The sequence below is a fragment of the Rhipicephalus microplus genome, chromosome 2 (assembly GCF_043290135.1).
Source record: "Rhipicephalus microplus isolate Deutch F79 chromosome 2, USDA_Rmic, whole genome shotgun sequence".
NCBI lineage: Eukaryota > Metazoa > Arthropoda > Arachnida > Ixodida > Ixodidae > Rhipicephalus > Rhipicephalus microplus.
In genome coordinates, this window is record NC_134701.1 from 42,797,519 (window position 1) to 42,816,035 (window position 18,517).

General features: G+C 46.1%; 1 pseudogene; it reads left to right on the top strand.

Annotated features, from left to right (window-relative positions):
- LOC142788947 (transient receptor potential cation channel subfamily M member-like 2) overlaps positions 1-18,517 on the top strand; it is a 1,303,464-nt pseudogene that overhangs the window by 102,671 nt on the left and 1,182,276 nt on the right.

Below are 18,517 nucleotides of genomic sequence, written 5' to 3' on the forward strand. Positions count from 1 at the left end.
GGTGCCCTGGCACCCAGCACACTACAACATGTTGTTTGAGTGTGTATAGTGTGCATAAAATGGAGTAAAGTGAGACAAGGACTGGGTTTATGTGTTTTTAAGAGTGTGCAGAGCCGTTACTACACTGAGGGAGTCTGTATAATTACTGCTTTTTGTATTTGTAATTGCTTGATGTGTTTAGCCGCCACAAGTATCGCGTAGGCTTCCGCTGTGAAGATACTTGTGCCTGGATGTAGAGGGCCAGCATCCGAAAAGGATGGGCCGACAGCAGCGTAGGACACAGAGGAGTTAGACTTGGAGGCATCTGTAAAGAACTCAGGACGTGTGTATTTGTGTTGAAGTTCCAGGAAGTATGTTCGAATATGGGCAATAGGCGCATGTTTTGTAACTTCTAGAAAAGACACATTGCAGTCTATAGTCTGCCATTGCCACGGTGGCGGGTATGCTACAGGAGCCATTAAACTGTGTTCGAGTGACACTCCAGTGTCCTCAGCTAGACCCTTCAGGCGAACTGAGAAGGTCTGCCTCATTGAAGGCCTGTTTTGAAAAAGAATGGAGCTCGACAAGTCATTAATAGTAGAGTATGAGGGATGCCTCTTGTCTGCTTTCACCTTAAGGAAATATACAAAGGACATGTAGGTTCTTTGCAGATGAAGCGACCACTCATTTGACTCCACGTAAAGGCTTTCTACGGGGCTGGTGCGAAAAGCACCCGTAGAAAGGCGGATGCCCGAATGGTGCACGGGATCCAGCATCTTCAAAGCACTTTGAGTCGCAGACTGATAAACAATGGCCCCATAATCTAAGCGGGTGCGAATAAGGCTTCTATATAGGTTCATGAGACATTGCCTGTCACTACCCCACCTAGTACGTGACAACATTTTTAAATATTCATGGCTTTTAAACATTTTGTTTTTAGATACTTGATGGGCGGTACGAAGGTCAACTTGTTGTCCAAGATTAATCCTAAGAATTTATGCTCCGTACTAACAGACAGACGTTGACCGTTCAGTTCAATGCTGGGTTCTGAGTGCATGCCTCTCTTTCTGGAGAACAGGACACATGTGCTTTTTTGTGGGTTCAGTCGGAATCCGTTTTCCTCTGCCCATTTGGAGAGCTTGTTTAAACCTAACTGAACCTGCCGCTCACACATTGCCAGATTGCAAGACCTAAAGCCAAGCTGGACGTCATCGACATATGTACAATAAAACATATTGCGAGGGATGGTCAAGGGCAAGGAATTCATTTTTATGAGAAACAGTGTGCAGCTAAGTACACCACCTTGTGGCACGCCTGTTTCCTGGAAAAATGTTTGGGAAAGAACCGTGCCAACTCGGACACGGAATGTCCGGTTTGACAGGTAACTTTTGATTATGTGAAACATTCTTCCGCGCACGCCAAGATGGGATAGGTCTCTTAGAATTCCAAAACGCCATGTTGTATCATAAGCCTTTTCGATATCGAGGAACACAGAGAGAAAATATTGTTTATGGACGAAGGCGTCTCTGATCTGTGCCTCGATACGAACAAGGTGGTCTGTCGTGGATCTACTCTCTCGAAACCCGCACTGAAATGGGTCGAGCAAATTGTTTGTTTCAAGAAAGTGTACAAGTCGGCAGTTTATCATTTTTTCGAAGACTTTGGACAAGCAGCTTGTAAGTGCAATAGGCCTGTAACTTGAAGCTAAAGAAGGGTCCTTGCCCTCTTTCAAAATGGGAATAACAATAGCCTCTTTCCAGGAGGTAGGAATAGTGCCAGAAAACCAAATAGCATTGTACAAACAAAGTAAGGTTTTTCGGGTTTCGTTTGGTAGGTTTCTTAACATTTCATACATCACACGGTCAGAACCTGGGGCAAAAGTACTGCAGGAGTTTAGAGATGTTTAGAGCTCAGCTAGACTGAAAGCTTGGTTATATGCCTCGTATCTAGTGGATATCTGTTCGAGTTTCTGCTTTTCTATTCTTGTTCTGTATTTTTGGAAAGTGTCAGTATAGTGGGACGAGCTGGATACCTGTTCGAAGTGTGCACCGAGGAAGTTTGCCTGATCTTCCAAGGTATCACCCTGAGTGTTTACGAGTGGAAGTGTGTGTACTTGTTTTCCTGCTATCCTACCGACCATGTTCCAGAGATTTAGCCTCCTGTGTGTATGAATTAATCCCTAATAAAAACTTCTGCCAGCTTTCTCTTCTGGCCTGCCGACGCGTTCTCCTGCGTTGAGACTTCATTTTCTTGAAGGTTTCAAGATTTTCGGCTGTCGGTGAGTTCCGAAGCAGCCTCCAAGCTCTGTTTTGCTGTTTGCGCGCGTTTCGGCATTCAGAGTTCCACCATGGCACACGTCGTTTTCCAGGGTGTCCATTTGTTTGTGGGATGCATTTTGTTGCAGCATCAATCAAAAACGCTGTGAAGTAGTTCACAGCAACATCAATGTTCAAAGTAAAGATGTCATTCCAACCTAGACGAGCGATAGTATAAAACTGTTCCCAGTCGGCTCTGTTTATTAGCCACTTGGGAACACGTGGTGAGCACTCGGTTACTGTAGTTGTGCTCAAAACTACGGGGAAGTGGTCACTTCCGTACAGATTACTGACGACATTGCACTGGAGTAGAGCCACAAGAGATGGAGATGCTATGCTTAGGTCTATGGAGGAGTAGGTGTTATCAGCGAGATTATAATAGTTTGGTTCTTTTCGATTCAGGAGACACGCGCTCGACGAGAGAAGGAGCTGTTCGATCAGTCGACCTCGCTCGTCATACCGAGAATCACCCCATAGCGTGCTATGCGCATTGAAGTCTCCAAGGAGAACATAGGGCTCCGGAAGTTCATCAATTAAAGAGTATAAATAACGTTTTTGCAGCTGATAGCTAGGAGGAATGTAAATACTGCAGATTGTGATCAGTTTATCAAAAAGAACCACTCGAACAGCCACTGCCTCAAAGGATGTTTGGAGTTGTAAGTGTGCGCATGCAATTCCTTGATTTACTATGATGGCAACACCTCCGGATGATGTCATGGCATCATCTCGGTCCTTTCGAAAAATAACGTATTTACGAAGAAAATTTGTGTGTTTTGAATTAAGGTGTGTTTCTTGTACACACAGCACTTTTGGCGAGTGTTCATGTAAGAGTTCTTGGATGTTGTCAAGGTTCCTGAGGAGGCCCCTGACGTTCCATTGTATAATTTGAGTGTTGATGGTGAATGTAAAATAGTGCTGTGTGTACGAAGAGCGAGTGGCTGTTTAGACGGGGAATTTGAGTTCACTTAACAGGGCCATCACCGGGCCCTGTTATTTGCTTTTTCGTTTTCTTGGCGCGCTCCAAGGAGCCACGCCGCTCTTTCGGCACCAAGGGTGCCGACGTATCCATTGCCTCCTCGGAGGCACTGCATGCCCGCACATGCAGGCTGTTAGTTCGGATTACGGGCCTCGCCTGGTGAGGGGAGGCCTTGAGACCCGAGGACTCTGGAGTCTCCGGTCTCTGTTTGGGAGTAGGCGGTGTAGCCTGGGCTACAGCCGCCTTGGGGGCAGATGCCACAACCGTCCGCTCGGTATGCGCGGGCCGAAGAAGTGGCGAAGGCTGGTGCGGCGGTTCCCCCTGACGCGCCGCATCAGCGTATGTAGGTCCATAGAATGGAGCGACTCTTCGCCGTGCTTCCTTAAATGTTATGTTCTCCTTTACCTTTAATGTAATTATTTCTTTTTCTTTTTTCCAATAAGTGCAGGAGCGTGAATATGCGGCATGGTTTCCTTCGCAGTTTGCACAGTGTGGCGGTTGTTTGCAGTTCTCAGACACGTGGCCTAGGACTCCACATTGTGCACAGGTCTGGCGACCACGACAGGTTTTAGAGCCATGGCCATACCTCTGGCATTGGAAGCAACGCCGAGGTATATACGGCCTGATAGATGTCTTGGTGTACCCTGTTTGAATGGAATCTGGTAGTTTACTGGATGCAAACGTGAGTATTAAGTGTTTCGTCGGTATTTACTTATTATCTCTTCTGATGATAATTCTCTGTACATTAGTGACGTTTTGGCTCTTCCACCCTTCCAAAAGTTCAGTTTCGGTGAGTTCAAGTAAGTCTGCATCAGATACCACTCCGCGAGTGATGTTCATGGATCTGTGTGGTGTTACGGTGATTGGTACGTCACCAAACGTTGAGAGGCTGTCTAGCTTTACAAATTGTGCTTTGTCCCGAATTTCTAGGAGAAGATCTCCGCTAGCCATCTTCGTTACTTTGTATCCAGCCCCGAGCGTTTCAGTAAGACACCTGGCAACTACGAAAGGAGATACGGTCCTGGCTTGCTTTCCGGTTTTTTCACAGTGAATGACGTGGTAGTGGGGAAAAGTTTCTATTGGCTGGTTGAAGAAATTTATGTCGTCGGTGCGTACCCGCTTTAGGCCGGTACGATCAGACAGTTGAGGGAATGCTCCATGCATGCCGGTCTTATTTTTGTTCAGCAGCGTTGGCGGCCGCCCACCACGGAGCCCAACAAGGGGACGCTGCAAGTTTGCAGGTGCTGAAAGCTTGCAGACGTCAGCCGTACAACACTGCCATAACCCAATGCGCCTAGACCAAGGTAGGCTATTTGCACAGGGTTAACCCTTGCCGCCAGGAAAATTGGAAGTAAACAGAAGAGAGAAGTAGACAGGAAAGCTAAAAAAGTAAGAAAGACGAAGATGTAGGGAGAGAGGGATAGGAAAAGGCGACTGCCGATTTCCCCTGGGTGGGTCAGCCCAGGGGTGCCGTCTACGTGAAGCCGGGGCCAAAGAGGTGTGTTGCCTCAGCTGGGGGGCCTTAAAGGTCCAATCACCCAGCATCAGCTCAACCCCCAGGATCCCCTTTTCCCCGGGCACGGCAAAGCCACGCACGGCTAGGCGTGGGAGGGAGTAGAAACTCCCCCGTTAGCTCGGGTCCGTGGTGTCGCTACACACCAAACGCCTACTTCCGCAGGCGCCCCTGCGGGGAACGAGAAATTCTCGAATTTCAAAGACTAGGTAGGCGAACCAAAGCTCCCCGTCATCCCAACCTAAACAAGAGAAAAACACGGGACAGGCGCCACTTGTAAACAAACACTTCTCCACATTTACACAGATTACACAGATGTACCCTCAAAGATACAGCGACACATCTCCGTAGTGTGGAGCAACACCGACATTGGAGCACAATATATACCAGTGGACACAACATCCGAAGGCTGCCATCTCGCTTTTGTTGAATAGCGATTTCCTGAATTGTTTGTGGGAGACGCGGCTTATGTAACTGGACTTGGGAAGCCAACTGGTGATCCTGGACCAGGCCCGGCGAGTCGCTGTAGCCAGTGGGGGCACCATCCACCACAACCATAAAAACTAGCCTGGGTATCAATAAATGTTTCTTCTCTCTATTTCCCTCATTTTATATAGGCAAACCAATGGTTCTCGTTGAGAAAAGCACGTTTGCACTGGCACTGAAAGAAATAGAGGAGGCGTTGCACAGACGGAAGCATGGACGCATGCACGAACTTCCAAGAAAAGCACGAATAATTGCTCTACGGGGCTTAGCAGAGAAATGCACGGACGGACGGACAGATGAAGCACGCACCAACTCATCGAGTCTGTTCCCGACGTCGGATTCCAGAACCAAACGGATCATCGTAGCTACTACTACCTCACCCGCTACGGCGAGATAAGGTCTTTGCACGATGTAAATGCCACCAAGGTAGCGAAATTCTTTGTCGAGAACATCGTCTCACGTCACGGAACTCCAGAGGTCATCACAGACAGAGGTACGGCCTTTACCACGAACTTAACTCAGGTGATCCGGAGGTACAGCAACACAAGTCACCGCCAGACTGCCGCCTGCCATCTACAAAAGAATGGCCTGACCCAGTGTCTTATTAAGACCATCGCTGATACGCTGGCCATGTACGTCAACGTCGAGTACAAAAGGCAAGATGCAATCCTTCTGTACTTGACCTCTGCGTACAACACGCCCGTCCAATAAACGACGCAGATGACGCCGTACAAGTTGCTGTACGGAAGAAGTCCAGCCATGATGTTACACGCTATGTTACCTAATGCCAGCGACGAAGAAAATATCGACGTGACTGTCTACCTCCAGCGTGCCGATAAAGCTTGTGAACTCGCCCGCCTCCGCATCAAAAAGCATCAAACGACCAGCAGCCGCCATCACAATCTTCGACACCGTTTCATGAAATACCAGCCTGGTGACCATGTTTGGGTGTGGACACCTCTACGCCAACGTGGACTTATTGAAAAACGTCTGCGACGCTACTTCCGACCATGCCGGTTGGTTCGACGTCTCGGTACACTCGACTATAAGGTTCTTCTCGACGACATTACAAACTCTCAATGGCGCCGTGCACGACCTGAAGTCGTCCGTGTCGTGCGCCGCAAGCCATTTTATGCGCGAACCCAAGAATTGTATTTTGTTGTTGGGGGTGTGCTTTATCGTTTGCACTTATTGTTTATTTCCATCCTTCCGCGGGCCTGCTGGACGGTCCAAAGTCGGCCGGCCAGGAGGGAGCTGCGTAGGGCTGCCTCCTACTTGATCGATGTAGTGTTGGGGTTAGTGTACATTGCCTTGCACTCCCAGAGCGTTTGCGCCAGCGTGGATACATCCCCACATGCTGGGAAAGCGTCATTGGGTAACACGTCAGGACCAATAGCGTGAAGAGATCTCAGGTTTGCGTACGTGTCGGTCTGCAGTAGTCTGAGCGTAAGGGCCTATGGCCTATTAGGATTCGGATGAGAGAGTGGATATACTGTTCGCGCGAGGTAAAAATATTTTGTTATTTCGTTGTGCGTGGCAGGCGCGTCCCTGTTTTCCTCAACCCCGTTGGCCCCGAATCGTTGCCCGGAACCGGCGTGGTCGGTTAGCGCGCGCGGGGCCTCGTGGGCCGACTCGTTGAGGTTGGAGGGAGCGTCTTGAACCTGTCCAACATGTGCAGGAAACCAGATCAGTATGTGGTGCTTGATACCGTCGCGGCCACCACTCTTGCATTTATCTTGCGCTTATCTTGCCTTTGCACGCTATGGGCAGCGCTACTTCGCAATTCTGGAAAAGATGCACGCACGGCTGCTGCATTGTGAGCTTCCACAAAAGTTTAAACACGACAAAGACCAAGAATCTGCCCGTCAAACTTTACCGTTTCTAATGTGAGCAGTGCGAGAAGCAAAGGCGTCAAAAGTGGATTATGGTAGTTCGCCGATACCCCGTGGTTTCGTTACTTTGAAATTTTTTTCTCGTGCACAGGGCTTCAAGCTATTATTTGACTGAAATAAACGCGATGGCCGGACTCATGACAAAAGAATGCGTGTTTGTGAACTGAAACTACGGAAAACAGACAAGCGCTGTACATTTCGCGATTGGGCTCTAGCTTTCCGGGACAACAATCGGTAGTGCGGAAGCGGTGGAGCTTGCTTGCTTAATGTGTTTAATATACCGTGCTGTCAGCCCAACAAGTGTTTTATTTAGGTGATGGCTGTAGACTTCTCGTCACCACCACTTATTGTAAATAATTTCGTGCTGCGGGTTTGCGCTGAGAATTTATGCGTACAGGTCTTGCAAGCAACACCCACCGATAAGTTAGCATGATGAGGTGTTGTCATGCTAGGATCAAAGTCATGAGTTGGATTCCCAGAAAAGCCAGCTGCATTTGCAAGGGAGCGAAACGCAGTAACAGTGCGCTCAGATTTTGGTGCAAGAATGATACAGGGTGCGTTGGTGTTGCATATTTCAAGCGTAAGGTTTTATGATGCTTAATGTAAACAGAAGTGACGCTCTGTGTGTGTACGCCGTCTGTCAGTTGTCGTCCTACCGTATGCACTTCAAATAAATTTAGGTGCACGTTAAAATCCAAAAAAAAACCTCAGGGGGCTGGAATCAACCAGAAGTCTCAAACCAGAGCACGCCTTCTGATGGTTTTGGCACGTAAAATATTATGTCCTTGCATGCGTCCGAGCCGCGGGTCATATGCACCTGCGGCTATGAAAACGAGTTGAAAAAAAAACAAGGCATATGTAAAATTTTCTATAATTTCCCGAAATTTGACGCAGTTATTACTGGTAAATTTCGCCGTAATTAAAACATCCTTGATTATAGTGGGTATTGTGTGATATGACGACGACCAAGGGAGCTGTCAAAACAAACTAGTCGGCATTAGAATCAGTGAACATGCTGCGTGATCAGGCGTACATATTATCCGAAATAAAACATGCGCTGCAAAAACATGCATGGTCGAAGTGGACACAAAAAACTTTTTTGTGCGCATCGTTATACCTTTAAAGCAGATGCAAAAATCAAAGGTGTCATTCATCTTAAAATACAACCTTGTTAACATCGGATAAGAACCTCGGAAAAAGCGAAATTATTATGAAGCTTAACACACCGCATTGTAATGGTGCTAGGGACTGAACAGGGCACACGTAAGTTTAGTCTCTTCATACTGACCTCCTAGTGAATTGAAATCCGCGAGACAAACATGGCATTCAAGCAATAGAAATCCGAACGCTATATACAAATGCACGCGAAAGTGTGGTGTTAGTTTGCCAACAGCGCCTAGAAGACACGAATGCCGCAGCAAATGCGCGTTTCGCCTCCCTTCTAATGTCATGGAAAAGCAGCTGTTCACCATCGACATTCACATTCCACTCGATCAAACACAACGTGTTTGACTAGCTTGGTCCCGCAAAGGTTTTCAATGAGTCGCTCTCAGTTCAGATAAAATTCACATCATGAAAACGTTTTTATATTCTTTTTGAACCTTCAGAGCAAGCCACAGGTGACGCTGCACGTGGAGGGTGCCCAGATAACAGCGCGCGTAGAGTGCGTGAACGTTCTCAAATTGTGCAGGCAGAAAGTGGGAGCGGGGCACCGAGCGACCGGCTTTCGCTAGAAAGGCGGCGAAACGCGCGCGGCGCAGCGCCCCCTGGCTGAAGTTGGGAAGCCCATAAATGCCGACGCGCTTCACCGCTTGCCAGTTGATCGACGGCCGATGCTCTGTCTGCCTCTGTCAGTGCGAGTATCTTGCTGTACTCTGGCTTTTCTTTTGCGTAACCATGCGTTTGGCCAAAAGAAACAGTTTCATCTTCCACCTGAAGCCTTCCCCTTTTGTCAACGTCACGACCCCGTGACAGACACTCACCACACACTCGCCAAGACACTTCTGCAAAACACTACGTGAAAGTCCACCGTGCATGTCTTCTATGAAAAAAATATGTAAGGTACCCTGTCATTAGGATCTATGTTCGAAAAACTGACACCACACGCATGTTTCTGGAGTTACTGAGAGTCTGCGACTAGCGCGGAATGCGGCGCGCGCTAATCACCGCAAGTACAAATTACGTGCTGTTGTCTCAATGTAATCACTTGGTGGTTTCATGGCTACAGAAAGAGTGACACCTGGCGCTTCTTCTGGCATTTAGGTACGCCAATTGTTGAAGAGAGTGATAGAACAGGCTGGTAGGTAAGAAAGAGTGTGCGTGCGCAATGTGTGCTCTCGAGCTTCGTAGGCAGCCGTCACAATGCTCCACAGGGCTTTTCGACACACGTCGCCACAGTCCGCAAAATTTGCAACACGACCGTACATCTAGCATGTAGGTTCATTATCAAATGACAGCCGCAGATCTAGAAACCGAATGATTCTTTACCGTGGCATTTGGTGTGGAATTGACCTGTGAAGATAGACACTCTTTCAACAGTGCGATGAGGCGACTGCTAACACATTGGAAGGTATCAGCATTGCATTTTAAAACAACGAGATAATCATAGACAATTGTGAAAGTTCTAATAACGCTGCTACTTTTAGGCGTACACTTAAAGCTCTATCTAGCGCTGCTAGAAACTAACTCCATCAATGGTGTGGCGACGCAAGACCGTATAGGAACTGAATTTTGTGGTAAAAAATTTCATTATTCCATTTATCAAATGTACATATAAGAAATAAGGACACCAGGTATGCGAAAGTAACAGCACCTATTCATGTATTTTCGAATGCTACAGAGCCAAATTCATTGATGGTTTCTTCCATGAATAAAATTTGTTCTTTAGTTGGTAGAGTATACTACAAGTATTTCACATCTATCAAAATAAGCAGCGAACTGTACACGAGGCTGCTCTTTAATAAATATTACAACTTAATGAAATTATGGGTAAAGAAGTAACCATGAATTCATAATAGCTTCGATTTTGATGATGCTTTTTCCACGTTCTTTTTTCTGACATCGTTACGCAAGAAGACGAATCTTCTTTATGAATGTCACATAAAAACATATAAAGAGCCCAATTTTCACTTTTTTATAGTTTGTGCCACTTTTTTCAGATCAAGTTGAGAGCAGAGTTTCTTAGATTTTACCTCTTCATTTGGCAGAGATAGAGCAGGGCACCGAATAAACACAAAAGAAACAGCTTCTTGCGTTTTTCAAAGATACACCATAAGGTAGTACAAAAAATCCTACCTCTTTTTATGCTGATACGGCTCACAGTTCATTCTGGAAGTCTAAACTTCCTTTGAAAGCAAGTTTCTGCTTTTTTCCGCACCAGTTACCTCACCAGATTTTTTCATTTGGACCTCATAAAGAAGATTTGCGGTATTGTGTATTATATACAAAAAGAAACGTGGCAAAAAGCACTAGAGAGCTCCATTCAAACAAAAGTTCAAGCTATTAGGAGTGATGATCTCTTCTCTATTCGTAATTAGCAAGAAGTGGTAAGTTCATCAAACAGCGCCTTCACAAACAGCTCAGCCTTTTTCAATAAGTGTGAAAGACCTATATTATTCTCTGCACACTAAATTATAATGTCATGCACCGAATAAAACGTGGATAAATTTGGCCCAGCGGCATTCGAGAACACACTTATATAGGTGCTGTTTTTTTCTTCAAACAAGTGTGTTCAATCTTGAATCTACCTAGACTGAATGAAATAAGCAATTTTTTTCATTTAGAAAATGATGTTTTGACAGAATCATGCATTGCCGCACAATGGAGTGGTTTGTCCCTAGCAATGAAACAAAGGAGTGTAAATTTCAGGGTAATGCATTGCCTTGTTATACATAAAATAATGAGAACTTAGAACCAATGACGCCGGAACTATACTTAGAAGCGTGGCAGCTTGTGCTAATTGGTATGAAATGACAAAAATTAAAGCGCGAGAACAGAACGACGACAAAGATACAAGAAAAACACGAAGGACGCGAGCGCTAACTTCTGAGTTTACTGCGCAGAGCGCGAAAACGCATAGAGGAGACAGTAAATCATGTGACAAAAACCATGTGGCAGACAGGGCAATGCATGAGTAAGGAAAAAAAAACAAAAGCACAAAAAAAGTCAAAGAAAAGTCTATAAGGAAACGAAACGAAAAAGTAAAACTATATAACTACTTGCGCGCACCGAAACCTTCAAGGAACCTTAGTTTCTTCTCGGACAGAGGGATGGAGGGCTTGCTAATGCATGACACTCGTTCGCGTGCCATCTGCGCGGCCTCGACGATAACTCGGGTGCACTTATCCCTGTGCTTTTACAGCGTCACTGTGTCCTTGAAAAGGGGCACACAGTTGCACTCAGTACAGTGCTGAGCAAGAAAACCATCTTTCTCGTTTCTAACGTTGTTGGGGTGCTCTCTCAGTTGATCGTTCAGACAGCTGCTGGTCGTACCGATATAACAAGCACTGCAGGAAAGAGGGGTCCTATAGACAACTTCCCGGGAGAATGCCAAATACCTGTCTCCATGCTGAACTGTACATTCATGTGATGACTGCGTTTTCGGGGGTTTGTAGATTTGGTGAGGCTGCTTATTTGAATGATGTGGATAACAGCACACGAACTCCCACAGGTTTTGCGAGTTTCTTGAGCCTGTGTGATATCTGGTGATTGCATAGAACACCGGCTATCATTTCACGCTCAGTATCCGTTTTGCTCAGATCTTGTGCCTGCCTCTGCTCTGACCTATTATTCCGCAGGATAGTCTCAGCTATTTGGCTACTTTCTTGAACGGGGCGTCAATTATAGGAGTGTTGCCAAGAGGTACACGACCCACCAAGTGCTTGGGAATAGTTCTTTGACATTTATCACATGATTTATCAAATCGTGTGATGTCTAACTGAACCCCTGGCCAGTAGAACTCTTCGAGTACCCGGTTTGTAGTTGGTTTATTCCCTGATGGCCCGAAAGGATGCCTTCGTGGGCCATTTTCATAACAAAATGTCGGAGGCACCTTGGTACCACAAGCTGATTCACCTGCCTCTTAAAGTGAAAGGTGTAGTTGCGATAGAGGACTCCGACCTTCATAAAGAATAATATTTTAGCAAACCTTGTCTTGACCTCTTTGTTAACGGCTTCGAAGCATTACCGCAGGCTGCTGTCTTCCCCCTGTTTGGTTCTAAAATCCTGTGGCCTGATGTCCAAGAGGTTAATAACTGGAGTCGGAAGTTGATGTGGATTCCCTGCCTGTCGGTTTACTGCAGAAACTTTTGTCTTGAAACGTGTTTTCCTTGCAGCCGACCTCAAAGTCTTTGCATACAAGGGTTCGTGTGCACAATCAGATTTTTTCTGCGCCACAATACTCTTCTGCAGTGTTCCGGGTGTAAAAACGGCTCTTCCAATCATTATCAGGATTGTGAGCATCTTGAACGCCTTCCACAATTCCTAAGACAACATCATATAAAGGAGTATTCATACAAAGGGCTCGAGTTTTGTCACTGAAAAAAGGTGAAAAAATTTCCACGTGTGCCTCAGGCAGCTTCATCAACCATCCATCTAAGAGGTAAATCGAGGAAAGCTTTCCAGTCAGCTTGCTATCCGCCACAAGAGATCTTTTGACAATGATTGAATCGCATCCGGTATCTCGCAGTACTGTTGCGGGATATCCTTCGAGTACACCTTTGCCCGTGGGCATCGATTTTTCCTTCAGCTTGGCTGGGTGAGTTTCTGCGCACTCCGGACTATAAGGAACACAAAGGAAAGCCTGCGACTCTGAATAAATTATATTGGCTCCATCTCTTTGTTGAAAAGAGCATGAGGCCTTCTCAACGCTGTTGGCCTTTTTGGAGCAGTCACCTGTTTTATGCCCAGTGTGGCGGTATTTTCCACAAAAGGGTGGCTTTGTACCTGGACCTTTTGTGTTGGTCCAGCAATCAGCAGCTATGTGACCCTTTTTGTTGCAAAGGAAACACTGCGGTCTCTCTTGGTCATCTTGCCGTTCAGAAGTTCGAGTTTGACCTGGAGGCTTGCTCAGGTCAAACTGGATCTACGCGCGAGGTAGATCCAGGATATTGCCTTTACATTTGCCAAGGTTAATCATCCCCTGGGCCTCCAAGTAGTGGTCTGTAGCCTCCGCAAGTTTTTCAAGCCTTTCACAGTTTCTTTCTTCAAGAAACACAGCGAGTTTCTCATGGCATTGTGCGAGAAACTGCTCCGAGAGAATTTTGTCTCGCAGAGCATCGTAGGTCCGGTCTGTCTTGGCCATTTCTTGCCAATGGTCTAAATAACCTAATAGACGCCCAGCAAACTGCGTGCCCGTTTCAGAATTATCTGGTTTTGCTGATCGAAATTTTGTTCGATAGCCTTCTTCTGTGAACCTAAAGCGTTGTAGTAGCGTTTTCTTCAACGTTACGTAGTCCGTGGCATGTTCCGGTGCCATCCTACCAACTACACTCAAGGCCTCTTCGGTCAAGCAAAGGCTTAGTGATAGGGCCCATTTGCATTGCGGCCAGTCTTGACTAGTAGCCACGCGCTCAAATCGCTGTATATATGCGTCCAGCTCATGGCGCTCCTCGTTAAAGGCTGGGATGAGTTTGTGTGGACTTCAGTAGCTCTGAGTGGTGCCTATGGGTACACCCTCGGTAAGCTGCCCAGTAGTTGTGCTACCTGCTGTCGCACCTAGCTGATGCAACCTTAACTTGAGCTCCAGAACTTCCTTCTCTGCTTGTAATCTAGCGACTGCCTCTGCCTCGGCTTCTTTCGCGGCATTTCGTTCAACCAGACAAACGTCACGTGCCTCTTTTTCGTGTGCGCGTTCTTGGTCCATCCATTCTTTTAGTGCTGACCCACTTAACCCCAATTCCTTTCCGATCGCCGTCAGCTTATCTGCCTCCATCATCGACCATCACACACACATATGCGATGTGATGCTCTTCTTAGATGTAACAAGAGTAGTCCTGTCTCGCGGACGCCAGGTATGTCGTGGATAGGTTCATCACATAGCAAGGCGTGTGACGCGAGGAAGATGGAGACAGTGAAGAAAACAAAAGGAATTTGTATTAGATGAAAAAAACTATTGCAGACACAGTACGAAAGTCGTACACGCACGCTGTTCACAAACATAAGAAAATAAACAATCTCACAGTCTGTGCCGTAGCCCGGTGCCTTGAAGTGGGACCCGTTGCGTACTCGGATGCTGCCGTCGCTTGGGTGCGAGGTCAGCACACCACTGTAGAGGGCATCACCAGGTCTAGGCGTCGCCGCACATTGTCAGCGACGTCAGCTCACTGGACGTGGTCGGCAGCTCCGGTCTTTCGAGGGCGCTCGCTGTACCGGAGATGTCCGCAGGGCCACTCACTCAGAACTCTTGCCTGGCCCCGCCGACACGCCGTGCCCCGAGAACGTCAATGGCTCGAGGACAAGAACCCGACTTTTCGAACCTCGCGCGTAGATCCAGGTTCACCGTAGGCTCCCTTGCGTCGTCTTGTCGGCGTCCGAACAGCTTCGTTCTCGACGAGCGTCTCCTCTTCTTTTTTCAATGGGCGCGCTGCAATGCCCCTTCTCACCTTACAGGGGATGTGGCGCTGTCGTCTGATATGCACGCATTTTGTTAAGGTACTACATCACAACAACATTATCCGTGATGAAAGTATGTCAATAGAGCAGAGGTGCACCCCGGCAAAAGGAACTTTTATGTTAAAAAAGTTGAGCAGGCAGACGTGGAAGCTGGACATCCACCACCTCATTGTTGGGAACACCACACAGAGATGTGTATACCCATGTTGTCTTTTCGATTCGCTCTCACATGTGAATCGTCTGATTTGGTGGGAACACTTTGGAGCTTTGAGGTTGCGTGGTCAAACTAATTGCTGACAAACGAGTTGCTGACAAACGAATTAGACATGAAATGCATAAATCAACATTGCAAGTGTACTTTCATGCTAGAATAGCCCCCAAGGGTATGACACATGTGAATCGTCTGATTTGGTGGGAACACTTTGGAGCTGACAACCAGAAGCGTAGCCAGGAAGGGGTAGGGGGCTAACACCTCCCCAAATTTTTTGTGCCCCCGTCCCACCTCGTACCCACTTTTTTTTCGTCGCTTCGCGCTGACGTGTTTTCGAAACAAAGCGGTGCCACAATTTCATTCCTGCACACTTTTGCAGTGAATAAATTCAACACGCAGAAAAACGTGCTTCAGTGTTTGTCAAGGCATCGGTACTCTATCAGACTATCGGCAGAAATCTCGGCCGCGAAAATTTTAGGTTGACTTGGCGACGGGATTAACGCAGCAGTGGTGGCCATACTTGCACCCGCTGGAACACATTTCACCGAAGTCGATCACAACAATGATTTTCACTGGACAGAGATTCCTTTTAATGACAAATGCCAGAAAAATTCAAGGTGTAATAGGCCACGCTCAAGCATGTTACAGTGTAACTCTTCATACGTGTGCTGAGATCTACTCAAGTAAAAAAATAACATTCGTATTGAAGCTTCGCACGTTCTGCTAACATCTGAACACATCCACGCGCGCACGCGTGCGCGCGACAGAATATTTTGCTTATTCCCCGATTGTCGCTTGTATACCAGTGTGCAACATATTCACACATATCTTTACAATGTCCTCACGGCTCCGAAGCGTTCTGTAATGACGAAAGTGCAACACAGGCAAATCTTCAGGCAACGCACAAATCACAAAGGCCTACTAACACACTTATCATGTAACTTAAGCTCATAAATTGAAAGGTGCTGGTCATAAACCCAAAGCAGTGTAATAAGTTTAAAATGCAGTCTGGGCAAGTGTATTGAGCACAAGATTTATTGTTTAGCAGTGTGACAAAGAACGCTTGAATGAGAAACACAATGCTGAAGAAATATACAATAAATACAAATACAACAAATTATTCATATATATATATATATATATATAAATATATATATATATATATATATATATATATATATATATATATATATATATATATATATATATATATATATATATATATATATATATATATATATATATATATATATATTCAGCAGGAGGTTCACGGGTCTGGTACTAAAAAAAATGGCAGCATATCATCGGAGTGAATGATGGAGAGTGGGGCGAAGCATCCGTCCGTCCATGCGTCCGTCTGTATGACCGTCCGTGCGCCTATTCGCCCGTCCGTGCGTGCGTCTGTTCGTGCATCCGCACGTCCACCTGTGCGTCCATCTTTACGTTCGTCCATGCATCCGCCCCTGTGTTCGTCCATGCGTCCATCCGTCGGTGCAGCCATCCGTGAGTCCGTCCATGCATCTGTCTGTGTGTCCGTTCGTCCATCTATTCAACGCTCAAAGTACCACCATCTTGCATCTTTTAATCATATATTCCCGATATAGAAGCACCGCCATCCAGCTGACACTCCAAAGACTAAACGAGAGGTGGCACACGTACACTTTCTTACGGCTTGCGCTTCGTGTACACTTCCCACCTTTAACCACCCCGAGTTCATGGTATATACTAGTTCACTGTATCCATGGCACTGCGGCCCAACGCTCGCTAAGCCTTTCTAAAACCAAGGAGGTTATACCCAGCGAGTATAACGTAGCAACCATTTCTCGTCAGATAATGCTCAATGTACATAAAAACGGCTGCTAAGTGGGAATGAGAGACAGAAGAATTCGGCTTTTAGTTAATGCGCACGCTGCGAATTTTTATTGCTCAACAACGCACGAAGAAAACTCTCACCGGCACCACAATGGAGGTCAAAATGTAATACTGTTTACACACTACTACTTCGATTACGAGGGATGAACAGGTGCCGCTATAAGGAGCGTCAACCCTAAAATTACAAGCGAGTACACGCACGAGAGAGCAATACTTTTACGCCTAACATTCAGCCGGGGCACGAGTGAAACGTTAGGCACCAAAGTATATCTCTCTCGTACGTTCACTTGCTTGTTATATATATATATATATATATATATATATATATATATATATATATATATATATATATATATATATATATATATATATATATATATATATATATATATATAGTCCAGTAGATCCTCCGTGAGCGGTCACAACGTGGTTTATTTCGACGTTTTGGCCTAGAGTCTGGCCTTCATTAGGATTAAAGATACAGTTTGTTGGTGCTCAGCTTTATACAATCTCAAATCAGAGGGCAAGGAAAGAGAAAAAAAGACAGAAAAGAAAAAAAAGAAAAAGGAAAAAAGAAAAGAAAAAGAACAAAAAAGAGAAGAAGAAGATAAAAAAAATGGACGGTGGACTCCCCTCGGGCGCCCCTCTTCCACTCTTCCCTATACTTTCCCCCTCCACTCTTCCCTCCACTTCCCCCTTCATCTCTCTCCCCCTTCTCCCCTTCACCTTTCTGATGTCAGTGGTCTGTGTATGTTTCTTTTCACTAACGCATTCCTCCAGGCGAGACGGCGCTTCCTGGCACTGGCGGTTCGGTGTGGGGCAAAAAAGAGCTTTTTTAGGCAGTTCTAAGCCTTTAACTACTCGGAGTCCCGTAAACAATTCGTCGTAGAAGGAGGGGTGCCGCGTATTGCGGTAGAGGCTGGTAAGCGGGCGCAACGCGAATTCCTTGCCCGCTTCTGGATTACGCGTGTAGTGGGGGCCTCCCAGCTGTGCACAGGGTTGCTGTTGGGCATGTTGTGCATGGCACAATTGATTGGGAAGTAAAATAAAACAGAAAACAGACGACAGCGCACTTAAGAAGAGTAGTTACATTTGTAATTGTTTTGGGTTGTCCAGTACCCTTCGCAGCTGCAGTGCCGTGAACTCAGTTACCAATTTCATTGTTGCCTTGATCGTTTTCTAATGCTTTAATTGCTGCAAGTGTACCAGGATTCTCAATTATTCCTCTATCGAGGGTGTTAAATCTGTGGATAAAGTATGACTCTCGTTGTTCACGTTCTCGATTTGATTTAAATCCCGTCTCTAAGAGCGTTACTGATAGTTTGTCGAATGCATGGTCGAGAAGATTGAGATGTTTTGATAGAGGTAGACGTGGGGCTGATTTCGCATGGGCTCTGTGATTATTGACGCGAATCCTAAATGGTGTTTCTCTTTGTCCGATGTACTGCATACCACACACGTTGCATTCGAGTAGGTATACCACATTAGAGGAATCGCATATTAGGTTTCCTCGTATGTTAATCGAAAACTTGGATTGCATGCTGGTTGCTTTGTCTGTTTCTCGCATCGCCTTACATACAAGACATCGTGGCTTTAAACAAGGGTGGCATGAATTATTGGGGGGTGATGTGTTAATTTGGGAGTGGACAAGGGTGTCTTTGA